The 27,267-nt window shown below is 40.9% G+C and overlaps 1 non-coding gene across 1 annotated transcript; it reads right to left on the reverse strand.

Moving 5' to 3' along the window:
* Window positions 1-4,260: 4,260 nt before the first annotated feature.
* Window positions 4,261-4,367, reverse strand: LOC131247625 (small nucleolar RNA R71). The gene has a single exon (XR_009171901.1). It is a non-coding gene; the product is annotated as a small nucleolar RNA R71 (small nucleolar RNA).
* Between the last annotated feature and the right edge of the window lie 22,900 nt (window positions 4,368-27,267).

Here is a 27,267-nt window from a genome sequence, read left to right on the forward strand (position 1 = left end):
ATGGTTTTGGTCTTAAGAGGATCTCTAATAACATGATTACTTTGAGAGAAATATTATTTCTTATTCTCACTTACTCTCATAGTTCTAGAGTTGAATTTCAAGAGCTCCTTAAGTAAGTCCACTATCTTATCTACAAGAGAAGGATTATAATTTTTCTTTTGATAATTGGAATTAGTTTTTGGATAAAAAGGTTTTTGACAAGATTTTTTCTTTATTTCCTCTGTAGTTTCATCTTTAGATTTTGAAGATTCACCTTTAACAAATATACGAGCAGTACTTTCAGATTTTTCTAAACGACTCTTGATATAACCCAAGCAGGATTTGTTGTTACTCTAACGAGATGCAGATAATAGCTTTTCAAGTCTCGGGTCACCATGGGTATGTACCTAAGTCTCTTTAGAATTTTTTAGAGAAGTAATTTCTAATAGTAAATTTTTATTTTCAGTTTTGAGATTTTTAATTTTAGAATTTTTTAGATTGAGTTTAAGTTTGGTTTTCTTAAAATAATCAGAAAAATGTGATTTCTCCAAAACAGATTTTTCAAATTCTAATTTTAAATCTGGAAATTTATCCTTTTGAATTTTTAATTTTGTTGCAATCTTACAACTTTCTTTATATAAGGCATCATAGGCTACTTGAAGATCTTCATTTTCAACATCACTTCCTGTCATTTCATAATAAGATGTTTCATCTTCATTTGAGGAAGTAAGTCTAGCTAGGGTCATAAACGCCTTTTGATCATTTTCAGTTTTATGATCTGATTCATCAGTTTCTGAATCGGATTCAGATTCAGACGATTCATCCCATGTGGTGATCATGCCTCTTCTTTTAGATTTATCCTTCTTAGGACATTTTGCAGCTAGATGCCCATATTCTGAACAGTTGAAACATTGAGAGTCTTTAGATTTAGATTTCCAATTTCCTTTTCTTTAGTCAATCGATTTTTGAAAATCAGATTTATTTTTATTTTTAAAAATCCTATAAAACTTTTTAGCAAACATAGTCATGTCATCCTCATTTTCTTCATTATCTGAATCTTTTTTTTTATGGATTTTGTGGATTTTAGGGCTATGGATTTACTTTTAAGAGCTTTGAAATTTAGCTCATAGGTTTATAGAGATCCTACTAATTCCTCTACCTTCATTCTATCAGTGTCCCTCAGTTCTTGTATAACAGTGATTTTAGAATTGAATCTGTTAGGAAGCGATCGTAGGATTTTTTCACACGTTTTGTTTTCAAGGACTTTTTCTCTAAGACCCCACATGGAATTAACAATGTCATTTAGTTTAGTGAAGAAATCCATGAATATTCATTTTCTTCCATATGGATTTCTTCAAACCTTGTTGTAAGGATTTGAATCTTAGATTTCTTGACAATGTTAATTCCTTCGTGTGTCATTTCAAGTATATCCCAATCTTGTTTTGCTACATCACACGAGGTGATTCTTTTGAACTCATCTAGTGATAAAGCACAAGTGATAACATTAAGTGCTTTTGCATTAGCACTACTTTCGCTTTTTTGACCTGGAGTCCATAATTATAAACTTGTACTTTCATGGACTTGGTTCCATCTTCACCCACTATTTCTAATATTAGAGGGACTCATTGGGTCATGGTAGCTTGCTACACACTTTCATCAATAGATTTGAGGAAGATCCTCATTCTAGCTTTCCAGTAGGAATAGTGTTGAGGGTCAAATATTACATATTATCCCCCATTTATATCTTGGTTTTATGAATATGATACTACTTAATGTCCTATTTTACTCATATTTGTGTTGCAAGGTGAATTTAAGAGCTTAGATTGGAAAAGGTGATAAAAGCATGAATTAAAATCAAGTGGAGAAGTCGAAAGAACAAGTGCAGTATTCACATTGACTGTGTCATCGATCACCATTCGATGACATTGAAGCTACCATTCAATGACATCGACACGGGTGGATGACATCGAAAATATGAAAGAAAGTCGAGTTGGTTGCTGGACAAATTGAAGACGTTTTTTGATGACTCAAAGCCTTACTCGATGACATCAAATTTTTGTGGATTTTCGGCAAAACTTGTTGGACTATTTTGGACGCATTATCGATTCCTCGAACAACGCTCAATGATATCGAAAACACCTTTGATGGCATCGAAGGAAGGTTCGATGACATAGAAGATTACACAGTCCGTATGAAGTTACGTAGCGCAAAAAAAAAGCATGTATAAAAGTCACCATTGATGACATCAAAGGTAGTTCGATGTCATCGAACCACTTATGCAGAGTTGTGCAGAATTACGCGGAGTGTGTAAATTTGAGGTAATTTTCAGATTTTTCCAAGGAGGTACGAAAGGAGGTGTTGTACAACTATAAATAAGAGTCCCCAGGGCATCCCTAGGCATTTACTTAGGGTTTGGAGGAGCAAAGGACAAGGGTGGAGAGTCATCGTCAACTGTTTTTCTTCTTTCTTCCTTAGTTTTTCATGTTTTCTTCTAGGGTTTTAGATACAATCATGTTTATAGTTGGCTAAACCTCTTAGTTAGGGCTAAAAGGTGAAGCTTGTAGCGTGATGGGATGTTTCTATTACTTTAATTCAGGTTTATGTTGAATTCTCTTTGATTCTAGTTTGATATTTAAGGAATACATTTAGTTCTTAATGGTTTGTTGTGACTCAAATTACAATAGATGTGCAATAGTTTTGAGTATCTTCTTTTCATGCTTTGAGATTGTGAAATTAGAAAATTCTATTGTTCACCATTGTCCTTTGGGCATGGTTAGATAATGGAATCCCTTCTAATCTTCATAATTCTCCTATGTTTGATTGTGGAATTAGTATATCCTGTTGTTGGCCATTGTCTCTTGGGCATGTCTAGGTGATGGAATCACTTCCAGTTCTCACAACTCTCATCCATTGAGAATTACGTCAAAGGAGGTTCATATTTGGTTTTATTGAGATATCTTCCAACTGGATAAGATAGGTCTCCGATTCCAGTTGTGTCCTTGAATCAAGTGCTAGATCTACCGGATTACTACAAGTGAATCCTTGGAAACCCTAGTTCCCACCTTTGAATTTCTTAAGTTTCTAATTAAAACTTTCATAATTACTCCCTTTAATTTCAGATTTAGATTTATATCTTTTTCTAGTTCTACTTCTAGTTGCTTTCAGAATACTCACAAGATTAGTCCCTGTGGATTGACCTTGGTCTCACCGAGATTAATACTACATCGCGACCCTACACTTGGGGTTGTGAACAAGTTTTTGGCGCTGTTGCTGGGACTAACAGTTGCGTTTTTCTGACATTAACTAGTTTTAGAATTAGTTTAAGATTAGGGTTTTTCTACTTTCTATTTTTAAGTTAGGATTTTTTCTGAATTATTTTAGAAACTAATTTTTCTTTCTATTTCTAGGTTTAGAAACTTTCTTTTTTTGTTTTTAGAAACTAATTTACTTTATAATTGTAGGATAGAAACTTTCTTAATTTGTTTTTAGAAACTAACCTTTTATTTTTTAGAAACTTTCCTTTTCTATTTTTAGAAACTAGGTTACTTTCTTATTTCTTTTTTAGAAACTAATTTATTTTCCTTTTCTTTTGTAGGATTCCAATATAGAAACTTCTAATTTGGTAACTTCTTTCTACTTCTAGATTTCTATTTTCCTCTTTCCTTTTAGGATTAGGTTAGATTCTGAAATTGAGGGCTGAGAGTGTTTCATGCCCAAGTGGGTCCGTGATAACACTCAGCGTCTTTTGAGTGAAGGAGGATTGGTTGAGGTGTTATCTATCCATCATAGGATTAGACACTACTCAAAATCCATAGAGTTAACTAAAGTTATGGCTACCAATTAACCGGCCAATCAACCTCCAAATCCACCTCAACCTAGGGTTGAGGAAATCCAGGATGAGAATGAGGTGCATCAAGCACTCCCACCTTGTACTTTATGAGATTATTTACAACCAGCGGGGGTGAGCACGCCCTCATGCATGGTTTTTCTAAAAAATACAGGACATATGGATATCAAGCCAGGGGTGATCCAACTCCTTCCAAAATTTCATGGACTTGAATATGAAAATCCATATTTACACATGAAAGAGTTTGATGAGATCATAGCCACCTTATATTTCCCAAAAGTATCTGAGGACACTGTTAGTCTAAAACTCTTCCCTTTCTCTTTGAAAGAGAAAGCTAAGACGTGGTTGCATTCACTACATCCACGATCTATTGGCAGATGGAACAACATGACAAGGGAGTTCATTAAGAAAAATTCCCACACCATAAAACGAACACTCTCAGAAAGTCAATCATGAACTTTGCCCGAAAGGAAGATGAAACACTCTTCCAATGTTGGGAGTGGTTTAAGGATCTTGTCAGTTCATGCCCACAACATGATTTTGAAATGTGGCACATTACACACTTTTTTATGATGAGATAACTTCTTCCATGTGACAAATGGTCGAGACAATGTGCAATGGAAAATTCATGAATAAAGTGGTCGATGATGTGTGGGATATTTTGACAAGCTTACTGAAAACACACAATCATGGGACATCTCCCCAAAATCTCACACCACTTCTAGACCTGCTCAATAAAAGGAGAGGGGTGGAATCTATCTCCTGAAAGAAGAAGACGATATAAATGCTAAAGTGACTAATCTCACAAGAAAATTCGAGGCTATAGAACTAAAGAAGAATAAGGCTAAGGAAACTATTTACGGTATTTGTGCTTGGAACATTCACACAATAAAAAATTGCCCAACAATACCTGCTTTTTAAGTGGTACTGAATGAGCAATCTAATGCCGTGAATAATTACCAAAGGCCTTTCAATGGGCCCATCTCCAATGCATACAATCCTAGTTAGAGAAATCATATAAATTTTAGTTGGAGTAATGGACAAACTGCTACTCCTCAAGGATTCCCTAATCAAATTCCAAATTAAGGAAAAACCTTAAAAGAAACCGGTTCAAAATTCCACAAAAACTTGGAAGCTTACCCAAGAATTAGGAAAACTTACAAAATTTATGCAAAAGATGGATTCACGTATTACGGTTATAGTGAAGGGGATGCTTCCTGCTCAACCTTTCCCCAATCCTAAACCGCAATATGAAATAAGTGATCCAAGCTCTTCAAATCAAATGGAGTAAGCTAAGTCTATCACCACCCTTAGGAGTGGGAAAACAATTGACAAATTTTTTCTGTAAGGGCTGAAAAGTCTAAGGACCTGAAAATAGATGAAACTTATAGACCTAGCACTACTCCACAAGAATTAGAACCAGAACTTTAAGGCAAACTGATTGCACCATTCCCCCAACGGTTGATTACACCAAAACCGCTCTCTAACTCCCAGGACATTTTAGAGGTGCTGAAATAAGTAAAGGTCAACATTCCTGTACTGGATGCCGTTAAATAAATACCTTCATATGCCAAATTTCTGAAAGACTTATGTATGACCAAAAGATGGTAAAATATTTAAAAGAAAATATTCTTAACAGAAAAAGTGAGTGCCATCCTAAAGCAAGATGTGCCATTAAAGTACAAAGATCTTAGTAGCCCAACCATCGCTTGTGTAATTGGGAATTACCAGATTGAGCATGTACTTCTTGGCTTAGGAGCGAGCATAAATCTGATCCCATCCTCGGTTTATAAACAACTGGGTCTAGGTGAATTAAAACACACCTGGACTACATTACAACTTGCCGATCACTCAGTTCATGTACCGAGAGGGGTAATAGAGGATGTGTTGGTCAAGGTTGATAAATTCTACTACCTAGTAGATTTTATTGTCTTGGATACTGAACCCATCATGGATATGAGCACTCAAATTTTCGTCATTCTTAGTCACTCATTCCTTGCCACATCAAATGCAGTCATTAATTGTAGGAATGGAGTCCTGAATTTTTCTTTTAGGAATATGACATTGGAGCTCAATATCAGCAAATAGGCAAAGGATGATGACGATGCCCATGATATAAACTTGATTGATGCTTTCTGATAACCTTATCCTCTGATCCCCTAGTGATGTGCTTGGCCCACTCCCATGATTTAGATGATGATAGGATTGTAATTTCGGGAACCATGCTTGATACGGGGTCGATACTTGAAGTTAACCGGTAGAGGCATAATTTGAAAATTTACCCCAAACTGATGTTGTGCCTCTACCGTCTAACCTCAAGGCACCGAGGCTTGACCTAAAACCTTTGCCCTCTGATTTGAAATATGTTTATTTAGGTTAAGATGAGACATACCCGGTGGTGATTTCTTCCCACCTTGAGCAAGAATAGGAGAGTATGCTTATCTCTACTCTCATTGAGCACAAAGGAGCCTGTTGGGGCATAAAAATAAAATTTTAAGAATAAACCAAATACACAGTGAATAAGAGGAATAGAAAGAATGGAAAGAAAAATGAAGAAGAGAGAGAGAGAGAGAGAGAGAGAGAGAATTCATAGTGTTTGCGCGTACCCACGTAAACCATGTTGGTTATGCGGAACAGCGCAAAGGATTATGGTGGGTTGCGCGCCCCTGCACAACATAGGTGTGGTCAAGATGATTCGGACGGTTGAGATTTGATGGTTTGGTGTCGAATAGACGCCAAAATGGCAACTCTTAATGGGAACATCCTCCCCTTCATCTCTAAGATAGAGTATTTTATCATTCAAATACTAATTGTGATTTCATATTGCTATTTGAAGGTTATAAGGTGAGATTTTAAATTACGATCAATGAAAAATGCGACAAAGAAGATGAATTTTTACTTCACAGCGACCAGGTTTGTGTTAGAACAGCAGCGAATCAGCTTACAGATCATAAAACTCAATCTACTACAAGCAAAAACAACAAACCCCGAGTCATGGTTGGAGTCATAACCGCTTCCCCACTAGCACAAGAAAATAATAATGACCAGGTTGTTGTATCATCCCAAAGAACAAGGGCCCGAGATGCAGCAATTGCCAGGATGAATTTATCTTCACATAAAGTCAGGGGACCAATAACATGGAACACAACTAAAAATAATCCTGAACTCACCCCTCCAGCTATGTGCCTAGGGAAATCTCTTCCCTCACTGACATCACAAGATTTTCCAGCACTCCTATTGCAAAGGCTCAGTGGATGAGAAGAGAGAAAGGCAAATCACTAATGAATAATGCAGTTTCTGTTTAACCTCAAGATACGCCTCAACAAAAAATATCGCAATTAGTTTAAAGTCTACGGGAATACGAAAGATTCGAATGGAAACCCTCTCTTAATAAGCCCTGTCATACCCGAAAATTCTACTCCTACGACTGCCTCTTCTGACAATGCAGAAGCTGCTGTATGCATGGTAGGAACTAATCAAGGTCCACCGCTGACGACTGAAGATCGCATAGCCGACATGGTACAAATAAAAAGAACGTTAATGGAAGAATGTAGAAGTCTTCGAGAAGCCCTAGCTACTCTAGCACACAATGTGGCCCAGATCACAGCCCCTCCAATGATGACAACCATGAATGAGCAAGAACAACAACCTAAAGGCTCTCAGCCACCGAGGGCATGATTACACGGATCCGCTCCTACAACAGGAGTAATAACTCAAGAAGAAGTGTGACGAATGGCTGTAGAAGCTGTTAGAATAGAAAGAGAATGTGAGAATATTGAAAGGTTTCGATATAGGACGTCATATCTAAGAGAAACAGATTATGTACCTTTCTCGGTAAATTTCAAACACCCTGATTTCCAATGGCGACAGGTCCCCAGATGAGTATCTCATGCACTTCATCACGATAATGGGTAACTTCTTTAATGTCCCGCAGTATTGCTTACAGCTATTCGGTTCTTCATTGATAGGAAAAGCCTTCCGATGGTACTCTATTCTAGCCCTAGAATTGATATGAACATGGGAACAAATGCAAGATGCATTTATGTCAAACTTTTTCTCATCAGATCGTGACGTCAGCATTATAGAACTAGCTTTCATACGACAAAGAGAAGGTGAACCAGTAGGGAAGTTCATAGATCGATGGAAGACATTGGGGGCTTCATGCAGACAGTTACCTGAAGAAAAAGAATAAGTAAAAATGTGTCTAAATTCTATGGATACTGGAATTGCATTTGGTCTCACCAGTGCTGATATAAAAACTTTCTGTGACCTAGCTACGAAAGCCCACGCATTAGAATTAATGACCAAGAAAATGCTAGCGTTTCATTACAAGATAGGCATAAGAGGGCACGATAGATTGATGGCCAATGTTGAGGACCAAGAAAGAAGAACGATATTCCTCGTGATAGGAAAAGAGCGGAAAAAAGAGAAGAGTTAGATCATTATAGAGGCAGATTCAATGAAAAAGACCAAGATCTCTTAATTCCCATGAAGGATTTACATTTGAGAAGGAAGATGTTGCCCCTATGATGAAATAACTACTATGCGCAGGGACATTAGAATTACCCCCGTCTAAACGGCCCGAAGAAGCAGAAATGATGAAAGAAAGAAATTTCTGCCATTATCACCGTCTGTTAGGAAATCCCACAGAAAATTGCTTTACCTTGAAATGCATAATTCAGAAGATGATAAACAAAGATGAGATCATAATAGGTAAAGAAAAAGGAAGAAGCAGAAAAGCGTCTATAAATATGATTTTCGGCCAAGAGATTATATACGAAAGAAAGGGAGGGCTAAAAAAGAAAGAAAGCAGTAGTATGATTACTGATAATAATGCAGAACAAATGAATAAAGCTGCGGTGATCATGTTATCCTCGGGAAGAAGAGTAATAAGTCCTCTCCGAAAATAAAAAGTTGAAGTGTTACAAGAAAGAGTATCAGGAATGCATATCAATAACAATAGAAAAGAAGAAAAGAATGAAGTTGAGAAGGTGACTTATGATGTGATAAGCCATTTGAAAGGTATACGAGCTCGGTTAAGTGTATATGATGCACTAAGGTTATCAGAGGACTGTAAACGCACTTTGATTTAGGCCCTATCTGATAACGAAGTTAGAAAAGCATTACTCGTAGAAATGGAAAACACAGAACAAGAGATAAAAAATAGCTGCATGCTCATCATTTCCTTCTCCGACGATGATTTGACTTGCAATAAGGAGCATAACAGGCTGTTAATGATCAAGGGTCACATTCGTGGTAAACAGGTTAAGCAAATAATGTTGGATAACAGATCAACTGTGAATCTTTTGCCATTAACAGTGTTAAATGAACTCGAATATGGCCGTTCACATTTATGCCCTAGTGGATGATGATACAGGGTTTTAATCAGGATAAGTAGCGTGCGTTGGGCAAAATTACACTGATCTTGGAAATAAGAGAGTTAACGACAAATGTTGTTTGTCATGTCATCAATGCAATAACGACATACAACCTCCTTTTGGGTAGGCCATGGATGCACTAGTACGACATTATACCCTCCACTTTGCACTAATGCTTCAAGTATTGCAAAGATGGAATTCAGTATAAGGTGATTGTCGATTCAAGACTGTATACAGAAGCAGAAGCTTTCTTTACCGATGTCAGTTACTACGATGGATTCGCCATAGAAGAAGGGAAAAAGAATGATGAAAATAAAACCCCAAAGAGTGATCATACGGGAATGACAGAAAAGGAAGTCGTAAAGAATGAATTGTCTGGAAGAGTAAACCTGAAAAAGAAGTTTTATTTCGTGCCAAAATACTTAAGACAACCAGGACAACCTCTGTTAACTCTATTATCACCGGAGCAGCTAGAAATCCTATAGTCAAATTATAAAGTACCGTTGCCGTATACTGAAAGGAATAAGCCATTTTCGGCCATTTTGAAGAGATTTCATGTCAAATTCAATTCGAAATATCCCGAGCCGATCAAATTTTATGCCCCTAAGGAAACAAAAAGAGAAGAAAGGTCTGATAATAGTATAAGTTGTGAGAAACTCATATTTGAAGATCTCAAGAGATATAGCCCCACCAGTAGAAGAATCATGAAGAACATGGGATTCAATTATGAAGAACCAACCGGTTTGAATTATGGTAGAGGAATCCAAGTTCCGAGCAAGGTAAATGTGAAAAAGTGAGAGAAATCTCGTGGATTGGGGCAGAGTCTTCAGTAAACATGGTCGCAGTTGATTCAGTAACAGAAATAGATCCTGAAATAATCAAGCACCCTGAAACAGCTCTGAAACAAATGGAAGATGGGGGGCAAATGACGATCGATAGTTTGCGAGAAATAAATTTGGGAATGGGAGAAGAGCCACGGAATACATTCATAAGTACTAGCCTCCCTGAACAAGAAGCCGATCAATATATCGAGCTCTTGAAAGAGAATAAGGATGTATTCGCTTGGACATGTGCAGAATGCCAGGCCTGGAACCGTCAGTAGCAATGCATTGACTGAACATCTCTAAAGACAAGGGGTTGATCAAACAAGCGCAGAGGTGATTCGATCTAGATCTAGTTCCTCTGATAGAAGAAGAAATAAATAAACTGATAAAAGTAGGGTTTATCAAAGAGGTTAAGTATCACAAATGGATATCGAATGTCGTCCCGGTAAAGAATAAAAGCGGGCAGATCAGAGTATGTGTTGACTTCAGAGATCTAAATGAGGCTTGTCCAAAAGATGATTTTCTGTTGCCAATAACCGAGTTGTTAATCGACAACACGACAAAATATGTTGTCATGTCCTTCATGGATGGCTATGCTGGATATAACCAGATAAGAATGGCCCCAGAAGATGAAGAAGCTACAACATTTAGGACTTCTTTAGGGATCTATTGTTATAAGGTCATGCCATTCGGGCTTGAGAATGCTAGCGCAACATACCAAAGAGCAATGCAGAATATCTTCCACGACATGATACATAAGTATGTTGAATCTTATGTCGACGATCTGGTGGTGAGATCAGATTATCATGAAGAACATTGCGAACATCTGGTTTCGGTTTTCTATCAGCTTCGAAAGAAACAATTAATAATGAATCCAGCCAAATGTGCTTTTGGTGTCTCGTTAGGGAAATTCCTTAGTTTTCTTATTAGACATAGAGGAATCGAAGTCAATCCGGGAAAAATCAGAGAAATCCAAGATATGCAACCATCGAAAATGTTGAAAGAGTTAAAAAGCTTGTAAGGAAAGTTGGCATACATTCGTCGTTTCATCTCAAATCTGCCAAATGGCATAATGCTATGATCAGTCACTCCTCGTAACAAGCATGCAGATGATGAGTATGGGCAATATCATGATGCTATGTTATCACATACTCATAGTCGGCATCGATAATCGGCCTATATATAAGGCGGGGTCCATAGAAGGATAGCAGGTCTAAACCAACATAAAGATCGGTCCTCAACTATGGATATACCAAATCTGACATTGCATATCCTACCATCTATGGTAATGATATACTCTCCTCATATCAAGGTTGGGCGTAGGTGTCCTACCTATATTCTTAAGGATCTGGAATGGGCTTCCTTCTCCATGCTATCATATAACCCGCTAAATTCCCTAGGGGGCCCAAATAAGTCCTAGATGGAATCCAAGATTAAAATAATCCTACTAGCAACCAATGGGGGCATAACATTTTGGGTTAGCCCAATATGAATAGATGGATCAAATATCAATGGCACCCAATGATTTGGGTCAACCCACTTAAGGAAAGGTCACAATGTGGACATTTAACCATCATTGCCCATATAATGTGGACATTTAACCAACATTGCTCCCAAGGAGTGGCCCACATAAAGCCAAACATATAGTGGGGCCCATGGCCTCACACAAGGGCCTCATATTAGCCCAATGGGCCTCACACAAGGGCCTAATATACTTCACAACAGGCCTCACACAAGGGCCTAATATACTTTACAATGGGCCTCACACGAGGGCTTAATATACTTCATATCGAGCCTCATCATATGGACCTCATATACATTACATCGGGCCTCATCATATGGGCCACATATACATCACATTGGGCCTCACACATGGGCCACATATACATCACATCGGGCCTCATCATATGGGCCTCATACACATCACATCGAGCCTTATCAAATGGGCCTCATATACATCACATCGGGCCTCACACATGGCCCACATATACATCACATCGGGCCTCATCATATGGGCCACATATACATCACAATGGGCCTCACACAAGGGCCACATATACATCACATCGGGCCTCATCATTTGGGCCTCATATACATCACATCGGGCTCACACATGGGCCTCATATACATCATATCGGGTCTCATACATGGGCCACATATACATCACATCGGGCCTCAACATACGGGTCTCATATACATCACATCGGGCCTCATTATATGGGCCTCATATACATCACATCGGGCCTCATCATATGGGTCACATATACATCACATTAAGGTGGGCCTTGCACATTCCAAATGGGCCCCACCATATGGATAACTTGAATTAAACACGTACATCACGTGGGGGCCATGTGGATGGACGGTGTGAATTTACAACACATCACAAGGTGGGACCCACCCGTCCAGCAAACGGAGAGTGTGGATATACATTATATATCAAGGTGGACCCCACCCCCACACGTGCTGCACGTGTGGGGTGGGTCCCACGTCCTAAAAAGGATGGACAGCTGGATATAATATATACCTCATGATTAGACCCTAGAACTTGCTGACATCAACACATCGGCTATATAGCTTGTGGGGCCCACCGTCCACATGGCTAGACAGTGTGGATACAACACTACATCATGGTGGGCCCCACCCCTCACACATGTAGCACGTGTGGGGATGGTCCCACTGTCCAATGTCCAAAAAAATGGATAAATAGTGTGGGTATACAACATATACATTACGGTGGTCCCCACCGTCCAGACCACTGGATGGTGTGGGTATAAGACCATACATCGCACGTGGCCCACCTGGTTTGGATCAAACTGATATTTGAGTTTTCCTTTCATACAGTCCAGTAGCTGTTGTTGCTGGACGTCTATGGCTAGATGGTATGGATGCAATACATCCATCAAGTGGGGTCCACGTACACGTGGCCCACCAGCCACATACATCATCATCATCACCATAATAATAATAATAATAATAATAATAATAATAAGAAGAAGAAGAAGAAGAGAGAGAGAGAGAGAGAGAGAGAGAGAGAGAGAGAGAGAGAGAGAGAACGGTGTGATGGAGCGGCCCCACCACTATGCCACCCCAAATACATGCATCAATACATACATTAAGATGGGTCTCAAATGTGTGGGCCCATAAACAAAAATCAAGGGTGGAGATCTCCTTCCCACCATGAATCAGGGCCTAAAAATCGTGCACTAGAAAATTAAATCAAACATCATGGTGTGGTCCATGGAGAATGGCCCCATGATGGAAACATGCATGCAAGCTTGGTGGGCCATTGGCCACACCTAAGGGGTCAAGATGGGATCTCCACCATTGATTGATGGACCCCACTTGTTCTATGCACAAAAATAAATAAATCTAGCCTAAGAAATCACCCACCTCCACTTCTTCTTCTTCCCTAGTGCTCTAATGCTCCTAAGATGATCTTTTAATGGTGGAGATGGCCTCTTGATGGTTGGATTAGTGGGGAATATAGGTGAAAGGGGCTGGATTTTTGGGGGTTGCTTGGACGTCCCAAGCTCTTGTAATGAAGGAAGTGAGAGAGAATGGGAGGGAAAGAGGGACAAAAGAGAGAGAAAAGAGTAATGATTGCTAGCTCTCTCAGCTAGGCAATCATTAGATGTGTAAGAAGCATGGGAGAGAGAGGGCATCATTACTAGCATGCCTAGGGCTATGGGCTAGGGTAGGGTGGTTGTAGCTAGGGTGATGTCATCACCCTCATGATTACTTAGGGAATGATGCCATATGGGATAGGTGGGTCCTGCAACGTGCGGTCCACAACCATAATAATGCTTGGGCCACAACTTAAGATATAAGTGTTGTATTGGCATACAAAACATGGAGTCAGAACCGCGGAGATGGCGCGGTCGCAATGGCATAGGTCTCGGGATGAGTTGGCTCAAATTTACAAGATGCGGCTTAAGGTCGAGCGCAAACAATATCTACAGGTCGCGTGTCGCCAGAATTCGACCGGGAGGACTGCGAGATCTTACGGACCGACGAGATAGTAGGACACAGGCCTGACAGCTCTCCTCTCCTAATAAAAATTTCATCCTCGAAATTTACTATCATGTAGAACAAAGCAAAGGAAGAGAAATCATCACACACACACACACATATAACAATCACTACAATACAAGGAATAATCAATCTATAAACAAATGAGGATAACACTCTCTAATCTTAGCCTCGCGGTCCCAAGACGCCTCATCCGCACTATGATGACCCCACTGCACCTTTACTAAAGGGATGACCTTGGTCCGGAGGACCTGTTACTTTTAATCAAGGATGGGAACTGGGTACTCAATGTAGGAAGCATCCTCACGGACCTCAAGAGGTTGCCAATCAATCACGGGAATGGTGTTTGACCCACACTTTCGCAGCATCTAAATATAGAAAACCTTGTAGATTACAGACAACTGAGAAGGTAAGGCAAGCCTATAGGACACAGCGCCAACGCGCCCAATAATCTCGAAAGGTCCAATAAATCTCGAGGTAAGCTTGACCTTCACTCCAAATTGAACAACACCCTTTATGGGTGAGACTTTGAGATACACTTTGTCCCCAACAACGAACTCCAAGGGACAACGCCAAAGATCAGTAAAACTCTTCTGCCGGCTCTGACCTATATGCATCCTCTGCCTGATGATGTTGATAACCTCTGATGTCTACTACACAAGGTCGGGACCTAGGAGATGGTGCTTTCCAACCTCGGCCTAACAACTAGGAGATCTATATGGCCTGCTAGAGAAGGCCTCGAAGGGATTCATACCAATAATCGCCTAATAGTTGTTATTATATACAAACTCAGCCAAACGTAAATGCTCATCCTATCTACCTGAGAAGTTGATCATGCAAGCACAAAGCATATCCTCAAGGACCTGGTTCACCCTCTCGGTCTGCCCATCGGTTTACGAATGATACATGGTGTTGTACTACAAGGCAGACCCCATAGCCTTCTGAAAGCTCCTCCAAAACTGAGACATGAACCTTGTGTCTCAATTGAAAAGGATCGAAACTGGAACACCATGCAGTCTTACAATCTCATCGATAAATAATCTGACAAGCTGGTCCAAAGGCCATGTTGCACGAATCGCAAGAAAATGTGCCGACTTCATCAGACAATCCACGACAACACAAATGGCGTCATGACCGTGCTGAGTCCTTGGCAAGCCCATAATGAAATCGGTGGATACATGCTCCCACTTCCACGTCGGGACGCTCAACGACTGCAATGGACCTGGGGGTCTCTGATGATCGGCCTTGACACGCTGGCATGTGTCACACTCAGCCACAAAACTGGCTATCTGGCATTTCATCCCTGCCCAAAAATACTGCCTCCTCATATCACGATACATCTTCATCGATCTAGGGTGGATAGAAAATCGCGATCGATGTTCCTCGGTCATAAGATCTCTGCACAACTCTAAAACATCCAGGACACATAACCGGTCTCTAAAGCGAAGTCCACCATCAGAACCAACCTATCAATCTGATTAGCTCTCAGATGCCGCATCTACTCGATAACTTTGAAGTGACTCGTCTAACTGCTAAGCCTCGATCACTCTTGTGATGAGAGAGGGTTGAATCGACATGCTTGATAACTAAACGCTAGAAGACTGCAAGTTAAACTCGAAGTCATATGCTACAATATCCTTGAGCATCTTCCAGTCCTGAATCATCATATGCACCACCAAGCCTCATGGCCTACGGTTGAGGGCATTTGCCCTTTCGCCTTGCCCGGGTGGTACTGAAGATTGAAATCATAGTCCTTCATGAGCTCCATCCAACGTCTTTGCCTCATGTTCAACTCAGACTATGAGAAGAGATACTTCAAACTCTTATGGTCGGAGAAGAGTTCGAACCTAACCCCATAGAGATAGTGCCTCCACACCTTCAATGTGAAGACAACTGCTGCCAGCTCCAAATCATGCATGGGATAGTTCAACTCGTGGACCTTGAGCTGGTGAGACCCATAAGCTACAAGCTTCCTATGCTGCATCAGGATAGCACCTAAGCCAACTCACGAGGCATTGGTGAATACAACAAATCCTTCACTCCCAAAGGGAAGAGTGAGGACATGAGCGAACGTGAGGCAGTCCTTCAGCTCTATAAATGCTTGCTCACATGTGTCACTCCTCACAAACTCTGCACCCTTCCGGGTCAACCTGATCAACGGTGTTGAGGTACGAGAGAATCCCCCAATAAAGCGTCAATAATATCCCACCAAACCAAGGAAACTACGGATCTCGGACGAGTTTGTGAGCTGGCCCCACTGATGTAATGCATTAATATTCGAGGGGTCCATTGCGACACCCTCCCTCATCACCACATGACCAAGAAACTTCACCTCCTCTTGTCAAAACTCACACTTCTCTAGCTTTGCATACAGCTAATGGGCATGAAGGGTCTACAATGCAATCTCTAAATGTAGCTCATGTTCCTTGCGGGTCCTCGAATATATCAGAATTTTATCGATGAAGAACACAACAAACTAATCGAGATAAGGTCGAAAGACCTCATTCATCAATTGCATGAAGACCGCAGGCGCATTGGTCAGTCCGAAGGACATGACCTGAAACTCAAAGTGACCATAGCTCGTCTTAAAAGCTGTCTTCAGGATGTCCTCCCTCGGACTCGAATCTAATGATAACTGGACCGCAGGTTAATCTTAAAAAAGAACTGTGCACCCTGCAACTGATCAAAAAAATCATCAATCCTCAGGAGCGGATACTTGTTCTTGATCGTGACTCGGTTGAGCTCGTGGTAATCCACGGAGAGCCTTAACGAGCGATCCATCTTATTGACGAATAGTACTAGCGCTCCCCAGGATGAACTGCTTAAATGAATGAAGCCTAGCTCACACAACTCGTCCAACTGTTGCTGCAGCTCTCACAACTCCATCTATGTCATACAATACGGGGCCTTCGAGATAGGCGTGGTATTGGGCACAAGATCGATCTGAAACTTAATATGTTGACAGGCCGTCAATCCTAGAATCTCCTCGAATACATTAGGGAAATCACAAACCAATGGAAACTAATCAATACTCACTGCCACGTGCTCCTCTACTGCACACGACATTAAACAAGATAACGACTCTCTCTAAGCTCGGCAACGAACTGGAACTACGACAAGCTGGGTATACATAACGTGACTGTCCTCATAGTTCAATCCAAGATGATGTGGTACTTGGCGAGCCAATCCATACCCAGGATGATGTCGAATTCTGACATCGGCAACACAAATAAGTCAGCGAGTAAGAAAGTCTCCCCTATTAAAACAGGGTAAGACGAATAAAAGCATCTTAACACTGCAGTCTTCCCCAAGGGCGTCGACACTAACAATCCCTCATGGGAAAACTCTATCTGCAATCCAATCGAACAACAAAAACCCTCAGACATAAAAGAGTGAGATGCACCAGAATCGAACAAAACTCGGGCGATGCATGTAGATACAAGAAGAATACTCTCAACGACTCCTCTGAAAGATTGTGGTTCCTGCTGAGGCCCGTATAATCTAGCATGAACTGGCTAGGGAGGTGCCTGTCCCTTCTGAGGTCCCTGTTGCTGCTGCTTTTGCCACTGCGGTGTCCTATACTGCTATCTAATCTGCGGTTGGGGCCTCTGCGGTGGAGGTAGCTGCTGTCGCTGCTGCTGTGGTGGGGGCTGTTGTGGTGCTTTGGACTACTGTTGCTGCTGAGGACAGGGGCACTCCTACCTATGGTGTCTTACTCCACCGCACCCAAAACAAGTCCCTGCGATTGGCCTCTGGGGTGGCGCTGGAGGTGCCATTGGTGCTCGGCTAGTCACACGCCTTTGCTCTGCCTACTCCGGGGTCTCAGCGGGGCGCTTGCCCTGCCCCTAGAGGGCGGCTGTCACAGCTTAGAGCATCTGCCGCAACTGATCGGCACCAACTGGCACGGTAGGGACTGCATTAATCTCAGACTAAGGTGTAAGATCTGCACGGGTCTCGGGCGTGGGAGCAGGGGGCTCAGGTGGGGAAACGGGAATTGTGGGAGGCAAAATAAGAACCTCCGACGGAGGAATGGGATCCTCAAGTGGTGGAGCGGGAGCCACTCGAGTCTCTTGGGTCGCTCGGGCACCATCGGTGCCTCGTGCGCCTTGCCAGGGCGCATGGTCTATAAAAAGAACAAAGGCCCCTATCAGCCTTGAGAACCCTCAAAGGCTCAGACGTTAGGGAACCAAGCTAAAAGATTACGCACTCGGGACCTAATTGTTTAAAGCTCGTAGTAGATATGTGATGTTGTCCTAAGTCGTTCCCAAGTTATGCTTTGATACCAACTCCTGTCACGCCCCAAATTCGAAAACCAGGCTCAAAAAATTCCCGATCACTGAATCTAGCGCCAATAGCCTCCGTAGTACCTCATTCTTAGCTCCCGACACCCATATACTAGGTTTCAATCTTAGTATCCTACAAGGAGGATTTTCAATATAAATTTATTTCATAATAAGCATAACCCATGAACAATAACTAGAACACCATCACAAAATCTACTATGATAAAAAACTTTAAGGTACAATGCAAAAGGAAAATACAATGATAACAAAAAGGCTCTAGAAGCTCAGCTACACACACCTGCTCCTACTCAACTGCATCCTAGCATCACATGCATCCATCAATCATGTATAAGCTTATAGAAAGCTTAGAGGGTGGTGAAAGTGTGTGCGTAATATAAGCGTGATCAGAATGCAATATCAGAGTAATGCAAAAACATGCTGATAAGTCCACGAATGCTATGCAGAAATGATGGCAAGTGCATGAATGCGATCAGTCACACCAAGGTTATGTGATACAAGGCGTGATTGCTATCGGCCATGCAATGCAAGGCATGAATGCTATCATCCATACGAAGGTTATAAGATGCAAGGCATGAATGCTGTCGACCATACCAAGCCTATGTAATGCAGGGCCTACATGGCTAATGTCATATGCGAGATGCAACTCAATCATACCAATCCTCATCTGAATCCACATAATAATATAGCTCATCTCTAAAATATCACCAGGGTTTAATACACTCTACACCAGATCACCACCCCAACCGGACGTGCAACCATGCAAGTGGAGGAGACCTCACTACCAGCCTGACTAGTAGTTAGCCAATATCTACCTGGTACATCGATAGCGGACCCATTTATGAGCTGGTTAGACTCAGCCTAGCATTGCCCCTTACCCTCAGGCGGGTAAGGCCACACTCCCTTCTAACCGACCATGACACAGTGGGAGACGTGGCTTAATGGTATTCGACACTCGTGTGCTTATATATCCACTCGGTCTCAACGTTGGAGCATCCTCCATGGTACCATAAGGGTTTTGGGACTTTCACCCTGAGATATCTATGGCGCCCCCCTGTGCTTTAACAAGTATTTTCGGTATCTAATCCTGTCATCCACACTATACCTACGGAGTCTACAGCCTTGATGTCGCTAAGGCGTACAATAATCATAACACACAATGTAAGATGCATGAGTCATACAATCCAGTTGTGCATCAATCCTACGCGTACCGTGGGCTCCTGTGGGAGAACTCTGCCCATCAGGGAGTCCCATAAACAACCTACCCAATCGCATATTGCCATGATCAGTCACTCCGAGTAACAAGCATGTAGATGATGCATATGAGCATGTATCATGATGCTATGTTATCACATACTCATAGTCGGCATCGATAATCGGCCTATATACAAGGCAGGGTCCATAGAAGGACAACAGGTCTAAACCATAACATAAGGATCGGTCATCGACTGTGGATATACTAAATCTGACATCGCAGATCCTACCACCTACGGTAATTATATACTCTCCTCATATCAAGGTTGGGCCTAGGTGGCCTACCTATATTCCTAAGGATCCAGAATGGGCTTCCTTCTCCATACTATCATATAGCCCGCTAGATTCCCTTGGGGGCCCAAATAAGTCCTAAATGGACTATAAGATTAAAATAATTCTACTAGCAACCAATGGGGGGCCCAACATTTTGGGTTAGCCCAATATGAATAGATGGATCAAATATCAATGGGGCTCAATGATTTGGGTCAACCCACTTAGAGAAGGATGGGAATGGGCCTAAGGGAAGGTCACAATGTGAACATTTAACCATCATTATCCATACAATGTGGACATTTAACCAACATTGCTCCCAAGGAGTGGCCCACATAGAGCCAAACATATAGCGGGCCCATGGTGTCACACAAGGGCCTCATATATATCCCAATGGGCCTCACATAAGAGCCTAATATACTTCACAATGGGCCTCACACAAGGGCCTAATATACTTCACAATGGGCCCCACACGAGGGCCTAATATACTTCACATCGGGCCTCACCATATGGACCTCATATACATCACATCGGGCCTTATCATATGGGCCACATATACATCACATTGGGCCTCACACATGGGCCACATATACAACACATCGGGCCTCATCATATGGGCCTAATATACATCACATCGGGCCTCATATACATCACATCGGGCCCACACATGGCCCACATATACATCACAACGGGCCTCATCATATGGGCCACATATACATCACATTGGGCCTCACACATGGGCCACATATACATCACATCGGGCCTCATCATATGGGCCACATATACATCACATCAGGCCTCACACATGGGTCACATATACATCACATCGGGCCTCAACATATGGGCCTCATATACATTACATAGGGCCTCATCATATGGGCCTCATATACATCACATTGGGCCTCATCATATGGGCCACATATACATCACATTAAGGTGGGCCTTGTGAAAGTACCCTGATTTGTCAATTAGGGTGAGTGTTGATTCAGCTAAGTCAAAGGAGCCCCATAGGAAGATTAATAAAGCATCTGCCTCAATAGGATGTGTGCCTGAACTCCCCACAGGTAAATCTTAGCCTCACATCCCATATCACAAAACACCAGGTAATTAAAACCCTTAAAATTGAACAGAACACCTTAGGGTTTTTGGTAAGAAAACTTTTTTAAAAATTAAAAAAATCTTTAAGTTTTCTACCTTTGTTGATTTATCGATAAGTGATTCGATAAAATCGAACACTGTTGTCGATGTCCTCGAAGCTCAATCAATCTTATCGAAATGAGGACCAAAGATGTCCAGCAACCACAACGATAACTAGACTGAATTATCGATGGATTGATGGACTCATCGATATCATCGACGTTTGAATCTCGAGTCCATCGAGCAGACTCGATAAAATTGACATCAGGTCTGGTGTGCTCAAAATGTGACTAAACAAATCATGTAATCCTCGATATATTGAAGTGCTCCTCGATATTATCAGAATTTAAATCTCGATGATATCGGAAGCCCTTTGATGATATCGGATTGGGACACATATCTATCCAGCAAGTATTTCAGGTTATTTTTCTCAGATCGAGGGTCACTCGATAAAATCGATATTCAAATATCGATCATATTGAAGCATGGTTGATGTCATCGAAAGTGGACAAAATCTGTCCAGCAAGCTTATAGGAAAATTCCTTAGAATTTTTGATGAATCGATACTATCTCCTCTATAGGAAAACATTTAATAGAGTAGGATTCCATCATAACCTTGACCCAACCCGTCGCCTTGTATTGGTACATCTTCTGAGTTGCGGTTCAAGGGAGCTGAAGATTCTTCATCATCAAAGGAGGAGATCTTCATCAAACGCGCTGAATGGGGCTCATCTACTTATCTGTAAGTCATTAGAGTCCAGAGGACCCTTATTATCATCCCTTCTATAGGATTGGGTCTAAGGTGTTTCTCACCCCTTGCAAGCCCTCATAGGAGGCCTCTGACGGGAGTGTACGTGGGGGTGCTTTGTGTTGACCCTTGCTTTGTGGAGAGCATAAACTGGTTTGAGGTGAACCTGATTTGAAACCTCCGGTTTGAGGTGAACCTATTGTGAAACCTTCGTTAAGGTTCCTTGTGAGGATACTTGGCCTGTGTGGCCTAAAACTTGGGTGTTGTGTGTTGACCCTTGCTCCTGTGTGGGGCATGAACTGTGTCGTGTAGACACGTTGTGTCAGCCTACATGTAGGTTGTACTGGTTAGAGGTGAACATGATTTAAAACCTCCGGTTTGAGGTAAATCTGTTGTGAAACCTCCGTTAGTGAGATCCGGTACACTCAAGAGTTGAGTGCGTCCGCCGGAAGTGGAGTAGACAAGTATTTGAACCACTATAAAAACAACTATGCTTGATATTGTTATTGCTTGTGTCATTTCCTTAAATATTTTCATATTTGCTTATCTGATATCACACCTCACACACAGTCACATCCATCATAAACTATGATTTGTACCTTGTTTATCTTTCAAATAGTTTTATGACTAGATCCTCTATTTGGCTTAGAAGCCATTAGAGTTACTTTGAAGAAATCCTGATATATGATATATGCATATTCTCTCAAGATAAGTTTGATAGGATTTTAAATTACCATAAAATATTAAAAAGTCATATTCACCCCCCTTAGGACCTATTGACATATTCCAACTTCAATTAAAGCGGTCATTACCGCAATTTAAATTGGTATCAGAGCGGGTCTCTCTTAAGGGCTTCACCGCCTAGAGAGTGATCTTGACTGAAGTTGGTAATATGGCCAAAGGAGAGGGCTCATCAGTTACTAGACCTCTAGTATTTGATGGATCAAATTATGCACACTGGAAGGCTAGAATGCATTACTTTCTGAGATCTTTGGATCATGATGTTTGGGATATTGTTGAAAGAGGATATGTGCCACTAACTGATCAAATTTTACTTGAAAATGGCACAACTATCACCAAACCAAAAGCTAAAGAGATGTGGACAACATTTGATAAAGAAAAGTAAACCTTTGAAGCTAAAGCTATGAATGTTATCTACTGTGCTGTGTCCTAAGAAGTTTTCAATCAAATCAGTATGTGTGGGATAGCTAAAGAAGCATGGGACTTGTTGGAAACAACCCATGAAGGAATAAGCACTGTAAAGAGATCCAAACTGTAACTCCTAACATCACAGTTTGAAAGTTTTAGAATGGAAGAGCATGAGACCTTCATGGAAATTTTCACAAAACTGAACATCATTTGCAACTCCATGGGTGGATTAGGTGAGAAAGTTCTGGTCCCAAAAATCTATAGGAAAATAGTAAGATCATTACCGAACGGTTCAATCCTAAAGTAACAGCCATTGAAGAATGTATAAAAATAGATGAAATGAAAGTAGAACTAGTAGGTTCCCTACAAACATTTGAACTACACTTCAAACAAACTCCCAAATCCAAAACTACTGTCCTTAGAACTTCAAAGAATATAACAAATGAGGACATTGAAAGTGAAAGAGAAAATGAAGATGTGGAAGTGGCCTTGTTGGCACAATGGTTCAAAAAGTTCTTTCAAAAAAATCGTGGCCATCCATTTAAAGGAAGACAGGTGGACAACAAACATTTCACAGGTAAATCTGGTAAAAAGTCCAAGGAACCACAATGTTATACCTGTCGAAAGTTTGGACACCTATCCATCGAATGCCCGAATAGGAAAACCAAAGGAAAAGCGATGGCAGCCGCATGAGATGATACAAAAGAGTCAAACTCAGAATGTAGTTACTCAGAGAGCAATGAAGACCAGAAATCTCTGAAAATTCTTATGGTCTCTACTGCCTCAACTATTCCCATCGAAACTGAGAACGATAAAGAACTGCAGGCCACTGAATCATTTTCATCAAATAATGAGGAAACTGAGAAGGAAGAAGAAGAACAGGATAAACTACAGGATGCTTACAATCAACTCTACATTAATAACATCAATATCCTTAAAGACTTGGAATAACTAAAAATAAAAATGAATTGCTGCAAAAAGATCTGGATAAAATATTGGAAATCAATAAACACCTAATTAATGATTTATAGCAATACCATTAAGATAATGATAAACTAGAAAGAATCAATATCTTCCTTAAATCCGAGTTTAAAAAATTAAACAAACAGGTTGAGCTATTAAAAGATAAGAACATGCTCCTTCAAAATGAAAATCACACACTCCTGTTTGATTTAGAAGAATCCAGAAAATCTGCTAAGCTAAACTATAAATTTTCCCAGAGTGGTGAGAAATTAGAAAAACTCTTAGGGATGGGAAGACCCGAAAAAGACAAAAGTGGCTTAAGATATGATAAGTTCAAGACAATTTGAAAATGCAGAACCAATGGCTGAAAAATCTGCTGCTTCAGGAAGTAAAATAAGAACTACTCCTGTTTGTCATTCATGTGGTGATTCTGGTCATTATAAGTTTGAATGCATGTCTCCTAGGAAGACTCAACACAATTCTGGTCAAAATCATACTGGTAAATACAGACCAACCAGAAGAATAATACAAAATGTCAGGAGTCCACCTACGAATATGGATAGAGGAAATACACATCCATCACCACCCAGAATGACTAACAGAATGAAAGAGTTATTGAATCAAGTGGCTGAATTAAACAAGAAAAGTAATGAATGTGTGAGACAAGGAAACACAATTCAATTACCTAACTTGATAAAAGAAACACAAACTACTATAATAAAAAATCCTGTCACAAAATGGGTAGTGAAAGAAAAGAAAAATTGTCTTGTTACTCACTCAAATCATATAACAGGCAATGATGCTAAGTGGTACTTGGATATCGGGTGCTCAAGACATGTCACAGGTGACAAATCTCTTAACTTATTCAGATTTTAATGATAGGATAGTCACCTATGGAGACGGAAGCACCGCTAAGGTAATTGGACAGGGAATTATCAAAGGAATAAATTCGCTCAAAAACGAGAATGCCTTTTGCATAAAAGGATTAATACATAATCTTCTGAGCATTTCTGAAATATGTGACAATGAGCATGTGGTTACATTTAACAAACAAGAATGCGAAATCCTAAACCTATCAGGTAAATCAATGATGAATGGTTGTCGCACAAATAACCACTGCTATGTCATTAAAGACAAAGGAAGGACTGATCCATATGCTTAGAAACATTTGAGCATGAAAAACATGTCTAGGTCATACATTTGGATCTGGATAGATGTTGAAGAGATGCAATTTTGATGAACTTTTAATGATACATCTGAGGTTCCTCACCTCAATCTTTTTATATATAAACATCCTGATGTTTATAATTTTTGGATTGAACAATGCTTGTACAAAATTTTGCTATGTATACTGGTTAATTCAAGATATACTATATTATATATGAAAGTTTTTCGAAGTGCTGAAAAATGAAAAATATTCACCTTCGATATGTCTGTCGATAAGTCATGAGGACTTGATTAAATCGACTATGAATCGATATCATCATCACCTCGTTGGAATGGGAAAAGTCACATGATCGACAATGTTATCGAAGACTCCTCGATAACATTGAATGAGGTCCATCGATATCATTGAAACAGTGTTCGGTGATATCGAAGTATGCCACCCGATAAAAGGCGCTCGAGCGGGAAAATGGCAGTTCACTTCTAAAAATCATTTCTCCTTCTTTCCTGCTCGTCCCTCTTAGTCGGTCTACAAGAATCTTCATCAGGGAGTCCTAGACGTCATTCAAATCCAGTAATCCTTTCATTTCCTCCTTACATCAAGATTCCATCTTTCTCTTTTTGGGTATTTCCTGATTTTCAAGAGAAGTTCTATCTGTCTATCTTCAAATTCGTCAAACCCTTCTTAGTGAGTATTGGCAAATGGGTAAGGACAAAGGGAAATCATCCGGTCCTGAAGAATCTTCGAGATCCTCTAAGTAAAAGGTTCTTGCTCCAAGAGAAAGTGCAAGGGCTCCTGAACATGGGATTCCCACTCGCTAGCGAACATGGCAGACATCTTGTGGCGTGTCCTAAACTCAAGCACTGGCCCCTCCTCCTACTAGGGTGAATCCGACGTTGGCCAAATACACTGGAAGGAAGTTAGTTCTTGAAAGGAGGGTAGATATGGAATGTCTAAAACCCTATAATCTGGAACCCCTGTTAGCCGAAATTGGATGGATACCTCTCCTTGTCTTGGCGGTCCATGTCACTATGAACGGACCTACGGCTTCTTTGCTTCTAGTCATTTGCCGATGGCCGATCCTCCGTCCATCACAGTTTCTGTTGATGATGATGATGTAGAAATTACTCCTACAGCCGTTGCAAACATCCTTGGACTTACTCTATCACCCATCAGTCTCCCTAACATGGACCTTGAGAATGTTGAAACCTGGTCCATGGCTACAAAATTTCTCTGTCATGGTCGTGATATCCCTTGGTATCAAGGCAATGCGCTAAAATCAAAATTCATGGAACCTCAATATCGTATTTTGCATGGCATCTTTGCCTCCAACATATATCCTAAAAGTACTTATCGTTCGGATCTCACCGAGTTCATGGCCATGGTAGTCTAGCTACAGGGATCAAAATTTGCCTTCCTACTCTGATTGTGCATCAGCTAGTATATGCGATTCATACGTCTCGGGATGTTCATTTGCCCTATCCTTAGATCATTCACACTGTATGCAATGCGATCAGTCTTCCAACAACAGGTGATTCGGAACTTCCCCTTCAACACTTCAATAAGAACAACATTAGAAGGACGGATTTAAAGTTCCACAAACTTCCCGAAGACCTACCAAAGGAAGAAATTCACGAAGAAGGAGAAAGTGGTGAAGGCGATGGAATGGCTGAGGGTGACCCTCTTGAGCCCTAACAAGCTCCGTCCTCATTCGAACCCAGGCATGCAAAAAGGTTCAAGCTCCACCAGGATAGGATTGAAGCAACGATGCGGGAAGTCACCCAGCTAAAGGAGACCGTGAATGCAAGGTTCACTGTCTTGAAACGACTAGTGAATGGGGTGCAGCAGTTGGTGCAACAATTGGTGGATCTGATCACCTGCAGACACGACGATACAACACCGTCCTCCTTCGCACCTCCGCCATAGTATAGACATTCTGTCGTCACATACACCGTACTCTCATCTCAACATACGGGCATGGGTATCTTTTTGAATGCCCTATGATCACATGAGTGTATGTGATGGCTTACTAACCTGTATAGCCTGACAAGTTTTTTTTTATATGTATATGCCCATGGATGGGCTAGATAGTTGTGTTTGTTTTTGGGTACCCATGGATGGGATTGGTTTTTTTTTTTGTTTGGGATGGATGACATACTACTGCTAACCTTAGGCAGTATATATTTTGGATACTTTGGGTTATGGCTATTTATATCTCAT

This window comes from Magnolia sinica, chromosome 5 (genome assembly GCF_029962835.1).
Source record: "Magnolia sinica isolate HGM2019 chromosome 5, MsV1, whole genome shotgun sequence".
Classification (NCBI taxonomy): domain Eukaryota; kingdom Viridiplantae; phylum Streptophyta; class Magnoliopsida; order Magnoliales; family Magnoliaceae; genus Magnolia; species Magnolia sinica.